An 8,770-nucleotide genomic window follows, 5' to 3' on the forward strand; every position below is an offset into this window, starting at 1 on the left:
AAAAAGGGGATTATAATTGTCTAAGGAGAATAATAATATACTTGGAGAATGAAAACAATTATATAAATAACAACTTTTTTTTATTCTTTTTATATATTTTTTCTTTTTTCTTTTTCTTAGAGTTTTGGTGTCTGAGCAGAATGTTGCTGCTGCACTTACCTGCTGCACTTAAATAGCATTTAGGCCTGACTCAAAGTCAATTAGGTGAGGTTTGGATATGTGATCTTCAGTTTCTGCCTGTTCCTAACAGCATGGCAACATAAAAAAAAACTTTCCAGATTTCAAAATAAATTTTCTTTTCTCATATAAAATATATCATTTCAGAAAAAAAATGAGGAGACTGTTGCCTTCATGCCATACCACCTTAGGGAAAAGTACTGGCCCCAGGCAGTCACTGAAACATTTGAACAAACCAAGAGAGATATAATGAAACACTTGCAACAGTGTTTTACCAAGCTTTCTGTCACAGTAAGGTAGAATTAACAATAAGTTTTGAGAATATGCATCCCAAACAAGTGTTTCAAAATCTTTCAGTATAAAGATATGACAAAGGTGTCCTGATCTTGTTAGACAGGAATGGCTGCAGCTGTGTATTTTGGATTTCATTCTTATTTTTGTAAGAATACTACAGTTCTTTCATGATGGAAAAGAGTTTTCAGAAAGGGACCTGCCACCTGAAAGATCATTTGTGCTACCTATGTTATATGAAAGTATTAGGGAGTCCAGTCCAAACTCTTTGGTTTGGCCTTACTGTGCACAGCATTTTGAGTAGTGTTCTACACTCATGCTCAAGGACTGTGAAAATATCACTGCTTGTTTTATAACATAGATAAAATTTTATTTACTTCTTTTGTTTAGGCATAAATAAGTATACTTCTGATATAAGTGCAGCAATTAATATAACTTGGTGGTGTGTGACATTGCCTTTGCTAAGCTACTGTAAAGATTACAAGGTAATAGAAAATTTAGCTCACTGCTATCATTTTTATCTGTTTGGTGCCACTGTTTGCCACTACTTACCCATTATCATTGGTTCAAATTTACACGAGTAGTGGTTTAATCACTGGTTAAAATGTATTTAACTCATTCGGAAATACAAGTTGATTTTATTCCCAGTATGAATCTCTCCTATACTGACAAAACCATAAGAGAGAATCTTTCTTGTGTAAGAGTCTTAAGTTAAAAAAAGTTTAGAACTTTCTTTGTGCTGAATTGTTTGTAATAAAAGCAGAGAGTGAGCAGAACACAACCTGGTATAACCATTTTCCAAAATGAGTCTTTAAAATTATATGCTGATGAAAAGGATTATGCTGCTTACTCATCTCCGGGTGCCACAAAATCAAATTATAAGAGCTGACAGGGGGAACACAGACAAAAGTTGTTTAAAACCAGAGCTTAGAATGGCTGATTAGAAAAAAAAATTAACCAAAAGTGCTAGCAAAAATAAAATAATTTTCCTGTTTAATAATGCACATTTTTAAGTGGAAAAATAATACATTGACTTTTAATGTGCTAAGTCCACAAAAATAATACATTGATTTTTAATGTGCTAAGTTAAGTGCTAAGTCCAGGCCTGAAATAAAAAGGCAAGGTGCTGCACATCTGAGGACAGGGTCCCAAGGAACTGAGCCATACAGTGACTAAAGTGCTCTTTGTATACATATGTTGTGGGCACAGATTTCACTGAAGATGCATTTGCCAGAATCCATATCTTCCTTGTTCAAAAAGTGAGATTCAGTAATCCTTATGTTTATGACCTTGTCAAGTTCATGGTCAGTGGATACGAGACAACTGATGCAACCCATACTGTATCCCTGTCTTTTCACTTTTTAAGAAACTTAGACAAGGACAATACTCTTTAATGCTGTAAAGCCTCAGAGATTGTTTGATATGTTGGAGAACAGACACTTGAGCACATATTTGGTGTCATAGGTGAAACACCTTCCCTATTCTAGACTACAGAAACCTCCCATTAATTTTAAATGCTCTAAGATGCCTTTTGATCAACTCACTTTTGTTCAGTTGAGAACTATGGCTATTAACAAGCACACAGAACAGTTTCAATGATATATTTTCTTTAAAGAGTACTGTTTCTAAATAGGTAATGTGCTAATTGGCTGCCAATTTTTTTTTTTTTTAATACTGTATAATAAGGGTTCTATCCTTGTCCACAAGCTTAATTAATGTATGGGACTTGGACTTCAAACAAAAATGGCTCTAACAAAAAAAAAAGCTACTTACATTTAGCAAAATAATTTTAAAATTTAAGCAAGTAAAAAATAAGTCGATGTCGCTGACAGCTTGGTGCAGACTCATCTGAGATATAAATTTAAGTGATGGTAAGTATCTAAATGGGGATATCAAACAGGATTACAAAAATAGATACTAATTAAACTTTTTTTTTTTTTTTTGGCTAATGTTGCTTTCTGTCTGGCCTGTTTTGGTATCTTTTATCTTCCGTGCAGTCAACACATTTTGAAAAGATCCAATTAACATAAGAAGAAATTATGGGCATGGAAACAGGGTTACCAAGAGGATTTTTTCCTCCTCCCTCTCTCTCTTCCCATTTCAGGAATTGCTTTTTAATCATAGAGTAATGCCAAACTCCAAGATCACTAATTAGACCTGAGAAGATTGGATAGTGAATACATTAGCAGTGCAAATGTTTCTGTTATATACTTAAGTAATATGTGAGTGGGTCATTGAAGCCTTTATTAAAAGCTTTTTTATCTAAAAGAAGGGCAGTCTGATAATGATATTTTCTCAGAAATGTAGCAGGTTTAATATATTAGCTGATAGAGCAGCTGAATTAGAAGGTAGAGGGGTCTGAACTGAATCCTAAACAAGGTCATTCTTGCACTTTTTCCATTTTCACACACATACACGTACACACACGTGCACATACATACACACAGAGGATAGCAGTTGCTTCTGTAAGCAACAGAAGGATTTTTCAGGTGCATTTAGTCAAATTTTTTTTCTCTTCTCTTTCCACCTCCAAAGTGTTCTCAATACCTCTTTGAATTTTTCCATGAAAAGAAGAAAACAAAACAAAAACTTCTTCCATCTCAGCAGAAAGTATGTATTTACTCCAAATGGCTCTCTCTGCTTTTTGTTCATCTACAATTTTGCGTAGTATTAAATTGCCTTGTTCAAAGTGTTACACTGAGTTTGTTTCCTTCAATAATAGGATCCTTTTATAGTTTTTAAACCTGCCAAAAAGAAAAAGAAAAAAGGAAAAAAAAAAAAAAAAGGAGAGAGAGAAGTGCATATTTTCACGCTCTTTTGACTGGGGCACTGAGTCTTCTTTGATCCACAAGCTTTTTGCAATGAAAAAGAGTGCCTGAGATTTTAAAGCACTATGACAATCTCATGCTACTTCAAATTGTCTACCACAGTCTATTAGGAAGATTATCAAAGAATCTCTTATTTCTGCATGATTGCTCACAGATACACTTATACTTACAGGAAATTACCCAGAATATGTAACTACTTTTGTTTTTTTTCTTTTTTTTTTTGTATGAAAGAATGAAAATGTTTTAGTGCAAGATTGCTGTTGGCATGTTGTTCACATTATAAACAGGATTGAAAGGGCTGATACTGCTGCTGTAACTTCCTTCTTGATCATTTACAGTCTATCTGTGTTTGTGCAAGTGAATGAAGGAAGGATTTGTGAAAGTTCTTTTAATACTGCTCAGGTTAAAGGCTCTGTACTCGTAAAAATAACACATGTACTCATAAAAATAACACAAGATCCTTAAGCCAAAGTACAATCGTCATTTTTTTAAATTCAAGCTAATCTGGATTTTTCTCCAGTTTGACAACCAATCAATACCACCTAAAACAGTGTTTCACAGATTAAAACAAAACAAAACAAACAAAAATTGTTGGTGATCATTTATGATATCACAAATGATGTTTTCATTCTGAACAAAAAAACTACTGAAAATTCCTTGGCTACCATATTTACTTGTAATTTTTCCACCATCTAAATCATTTAACCTTGACAGAAACAAAACAGACCAACACACTGAAAAAAATCTGCCTTCAAGTATTCAACTATCATTACACTAATTCTAGGTTAACAATAAAATATAGCACTATTATTGCCTTTACATGGTCCTTGTTTCACCAACTTCCTCTAACATTCTGAATATAAAGGAAATGAGCTATATCAGATATTACCGTTTACAGAAGACATTATTGCTTGAAAAATGGACCCAGAGTAATATTTTTAACTTAGTAGACCTGTTAGTCTTATGACCAAAGATCTTCCAATAAGGCAACAAAAGGACACATCACGACAGTTTCTAGATATAATTAAGTCCCTGGAAAATCTTTACCACCTTTGAGATTTCATCTCTTAATTAATTCGTACACCTCTATAGAGCTTTATGCTTCACCTTCTTCACCTTTCCTAATTGTCTCATCCTGAATCTTTTGACTGCCTAAATGTTTGTGTCAGTTCAGCATCTTTTCATTCTATCTTGGTTATTGTAGCTTAATTTTAATTTTAAGCAGTATTAACCTGGAGAAGAGAAGATTGAGAGATCAGTCTTGCACACCAGCTTGTTCAAGTACCTGAGGGGAGAATTAGAGTGGATGGGGCCAAGCTCTTCTTAGTGGTGGCCAGTGACAGAACAAGGGGGAAAGTTCTTTCCTGTGAGAGTGATGGAGCCCTGGAACAGGCTGCCCAGAGAGGTTGTGACGTTTCCTTCTCTGGAGATCTTCAAAACCCGCCTGGATGCCACCCTGTGCCATATGCTCTGGGTGTCCCCCTGCTGCAGCAGGGGGCTTGGACTAGATGATCTCTAAAGGTCCTTTTTACCCACAACTATTCTATGATTCTGTGTGATTCCAAACACACTGTCAAGTGCATCAGGGTTACATAGTTCTGTAACGAATACTAGAGCAAGGTCATCTTGCCCTCATCACCAGGACAATGTCAGCACATTCATTTTACTCTTCAAATCAAAAGAAAACAAATGTAAGCTATATTTTTGTTGATCTAGGAAAAGAGAAAGTTATTTGTTCTCATTTGTGAGAGAGAATGATTCATTTTCTCATCCAAATGCTGCAAGGCCCAGGCATAAGTAACGCTCTTATATGGCTCAAATGAAATGTATGCTGCAAAGGAACTCTTGAGGGGAGAGTCATCCCATCTAAAGTTCAGTTGCTAAAACATTTTCTCACCTAAACAGATATTGTTGTTCAGTCAGTATCTCTAGGACACTGACTTAGAGGTTCTTGTTTCAGTCTACATTCTGTGTAGCAGCCTAAATTTAAATTGATATCTTAAGGAGAAGAAAACAAGAAAAAAGCACTGATAAATCAGTTCTGCCCTGGGTTAAGCCCTATCTCCAGCAGAGATAGGTCTGCACATGGATTTGGCATTTGGTATCTGAGCTAAAGCCATTACCTGAAACTGTCCATGTGCCTCACTTAGCTGCTTTGGACCTTGCCTTGCTGACTGCAGATCATACCTACCTCTCGGAACTTGTTTAAGGACACCGGCCACAACCAGGGACATGGCCCATTTTTCACAGTGGACGGCAGCGTAGGATAAAAGTGAAACATGAAAATCCTATCCATCAAGGATATAGCTTGTGCTACATATGGCAAAGAACCAGCATGTCCTATAGCTGGTTTGGAACCATATACAAACCTATTTTTGGTCTGATTAGTAGGAGAATTGCCGGGCCAGCTAGCAAGCCAGGCAATACCTTGAGCTGATTTTGCTGCTTTTTCTCTAAGTGAGGTTATTACTATATATCCCTCACTCTTAAGCAACCACTTCTCTTCATTAAATTGATAAATTTTTAGGCTGTGCCCCTCTATTTAATATATTTAAAATTAGACAGAATTTAAAAAATAGATGGACTAACAGATAGACAGCAAAACTGAATAAACCTTATGTCATTAAGGAATGCAGTTTAAAAATGTAAAGGTCATGTCTGACATTTCCACAACTGATTCACAAGAGTACTAAGACAAGACTATAGGGAAACAGTGCTATTCAAATGAGAAAAACAGAAGGAAAAACAAATATTAATAAATATATTCTGAAAACGTTGGGATCTGCATGCAGGCTTGGAAATATGAAGTATTTTCCAGTGAACATTCCTATGAAGCTTTTGACTTCTCAGGTGCTCCAGCTGGACCCTGAGAAATGCCAAATCAAAATGAGAATGAAGCCAGCTGATTTACAGGAAAGTTAAAATCCTTCCAAGCAATTGTGCTATTGTAAGACTCAGAGATCTAAGATCAAGCATTTATAGGAATCGCAAGAAAAGCACTATTCCTAAAGCGTCTCATCCTGGGGAGCAACTAGAGCTACAACAGTGCCTCAGGAGAATGAGCAGCACAGATGAAAGCTAACAACCTATATTTATATTAAGAGCTATGGCAGACCAGGAACAGAGATATTTTCACCCTGAAAAAAGCTGCTGGCTGTGCTACTTGCAATGATGCAATTCCATCTGTTCTCTGGGCACAAGGGGGTCAGCAGTCTGATTTCAGTAGTTCAAAAGAAAAGTGGAGAAATCTCTGTTGAGTGCATACTTAAGTGAACACAGTGTACTCTGTTGGAGAAAAAAAAAAACAAATAAAACAAAACAAACAAAACAAAACAACAAAAAAAAACAAACAAAATTCACAACCCACCCCATTTTTCCCAAAGGATATTTCAGCCTCGTAAAGGGATGGGCTCTTTGGAAAACAAGCTTTTGTTTGTGATACTGAGTGATCTGCATCCCAATTCAGAGACCAGGCCATAGATCAAGTAATGAGAAGTCTGAGTGACACAACAGAAGAGGTAAACATGGACAGGGATCTCCTGTGCCTGGATCCAAGCATACATGCACAAAACAGGTGAAACAAAATAAACACCAGCTCAAACATGCTGGTCTCTGGGAAGAGACACAAAGTTATGGTTATTGCAGGCAAATGATTTTAAGGGAACAAATAACATGAACAGGGTTACAGCTTTACCTAGAATGTGAAGGATTTTTTTTTTTTTTAATTTTGTAACTTACTGCTTTGTCCAAATATACAGTATACTAAGGATCTCACAGTGTTCACACTACTAAATGTATGCTCCTTGAAGAACTCCTGGGAAAAATCAATTAGCAATTTACTTAAAATTTGCATTTAATTGAAGAAAAGATACTGAGCAGTTTGACCTAATGCATTGGTAGTGTGGCACTTTCACAACTGAATGATCTATCACCAAAACAGGCTGTTTTTTTTTTCAGCCAAAACACACAATCTAACTGGCTACTAAACTCTGGGTGGGAAATGAACCACAGTCAGTGAAGGATGGTAGATGGACTAAAGAACTGAACCTGGAAATTTCCAAAGACTTTGAAGCTAGAGTATTTGATTATCTTATAATATTTCTGTGTAAATTTAGCAACCGTGTAAGCCTTGGAATTATGACCTTTTTATAAAGGAAATTATATAGACAAGGTACAGTATTTTGGGCACCAGTAAATATACCTCACTTTGACCTCATGTGCTTTGTACACAGAGCAGAGCCATCCTGTGCCCTGGGCTCCTGTTTGGCTGTTTTGTTAAGGGAGAAAACAAACAGGTAAACAAACAAACAAAACATTAATTTAATGCTCTTTAAAATGCAGTGTATGCTGACTGGTATATTCTGAGGACTTTGTGCCGCTTCATTCATGAGAAAATGACATACATATGGATTAAAGGGCTAAATTACCCTGGGACTACAGTCATTTTGTGTAAATGAGCCACAAGAAACAGGCAAAGTGAATTTAATGTCAAATTATTTCTTATCACATTTTTTTTCTTCTCATCGCTGTCTGTTCTAAGAAAATCTGCAAACATATCCTCATGCTATTTGTTTTCCTAGTTTTTGAAGCATTAGTTCATACCAGAGAGAAAACGTTCTTTATTTTATTACCCACAGCCATATCTCATAATTTCTATACCTTTTGCTTTTTCTAGGGCTCCTTTTAGATCCCTTGTGTTGCCTAGTTCTGGATCCTATGTTGTCTTCATAGACTCTGTAAATTTACTCTGACACAATGTCTTGTCTCTTTATGAACAATCAGATAGTATTCTTTCTACATAATTTAGATCTCTTTCTTGTGACATGAGTTATAAAATTATATAATTTATGGGTATATTTCCAGTTAACCCATGCTATTTTTATTGCTGATCATTGCTACTTAACAGTAGTTTTACTATGAAGCCATTGATATGGGACATGAGTATTAGTGGCAGGCTAATCTCTGCCTGCTAAGAGGAGCGACAAATGTATTACTAGCTGAACAATTATTTTCTTTCAGGAAATAACTGTAAAGAAAAATTGAGGCTCAAAGAGTCTAATAAAGCAATATCATTCAAAGTAATTTTCAATCATATAGTCATTTTGTTGATTTTTCCAGCAGCAGCTCTTCTCTTTTAGAGTCATTTAAGTCATTTATTTCCATTATTCCTGTAATTAAGTTATTGTAAGGTTAGCAATAAATTATTTACAAGAATTGCTTTATTCACTTGCAAAACATGTAAATTGATATATCCAAAGAAGCAGATTTCTCTTCTCTTTTTCTTTCACAAAAGAAGAACAAAGATAGGGATGTGACATTGGGAGTATCTGAATGAGAAAAATCATCTATAAGATGGCTGAAAATTCTTATAATGAGTCTTGTTCTGGCTCTAGTCCATGCTCTGACATTGGAAAATTAGACCATGTACAAGGATTTGCAAGCTGCAAGCTCATTTCCTCCTTCTAAAACAGTCC

This window comes from Tinamus guttatus, unplaced genomic scaffold, assembly GCF_059628265.1.
Source record: "Tinamus guttatus ecotype Peru unplaced genomic scaffold, ASM5962826v1 Tinamus_guttatus_pri_ptg000717l, whole genome shotgun sequence".
Taxonomy (NCBI): domain Eukaryota; kingdom Metazoa; phylum Chordata; class Aves; order Tinamiformes; family Tinamidae; genus Tinamus; species Tinamus guttatus.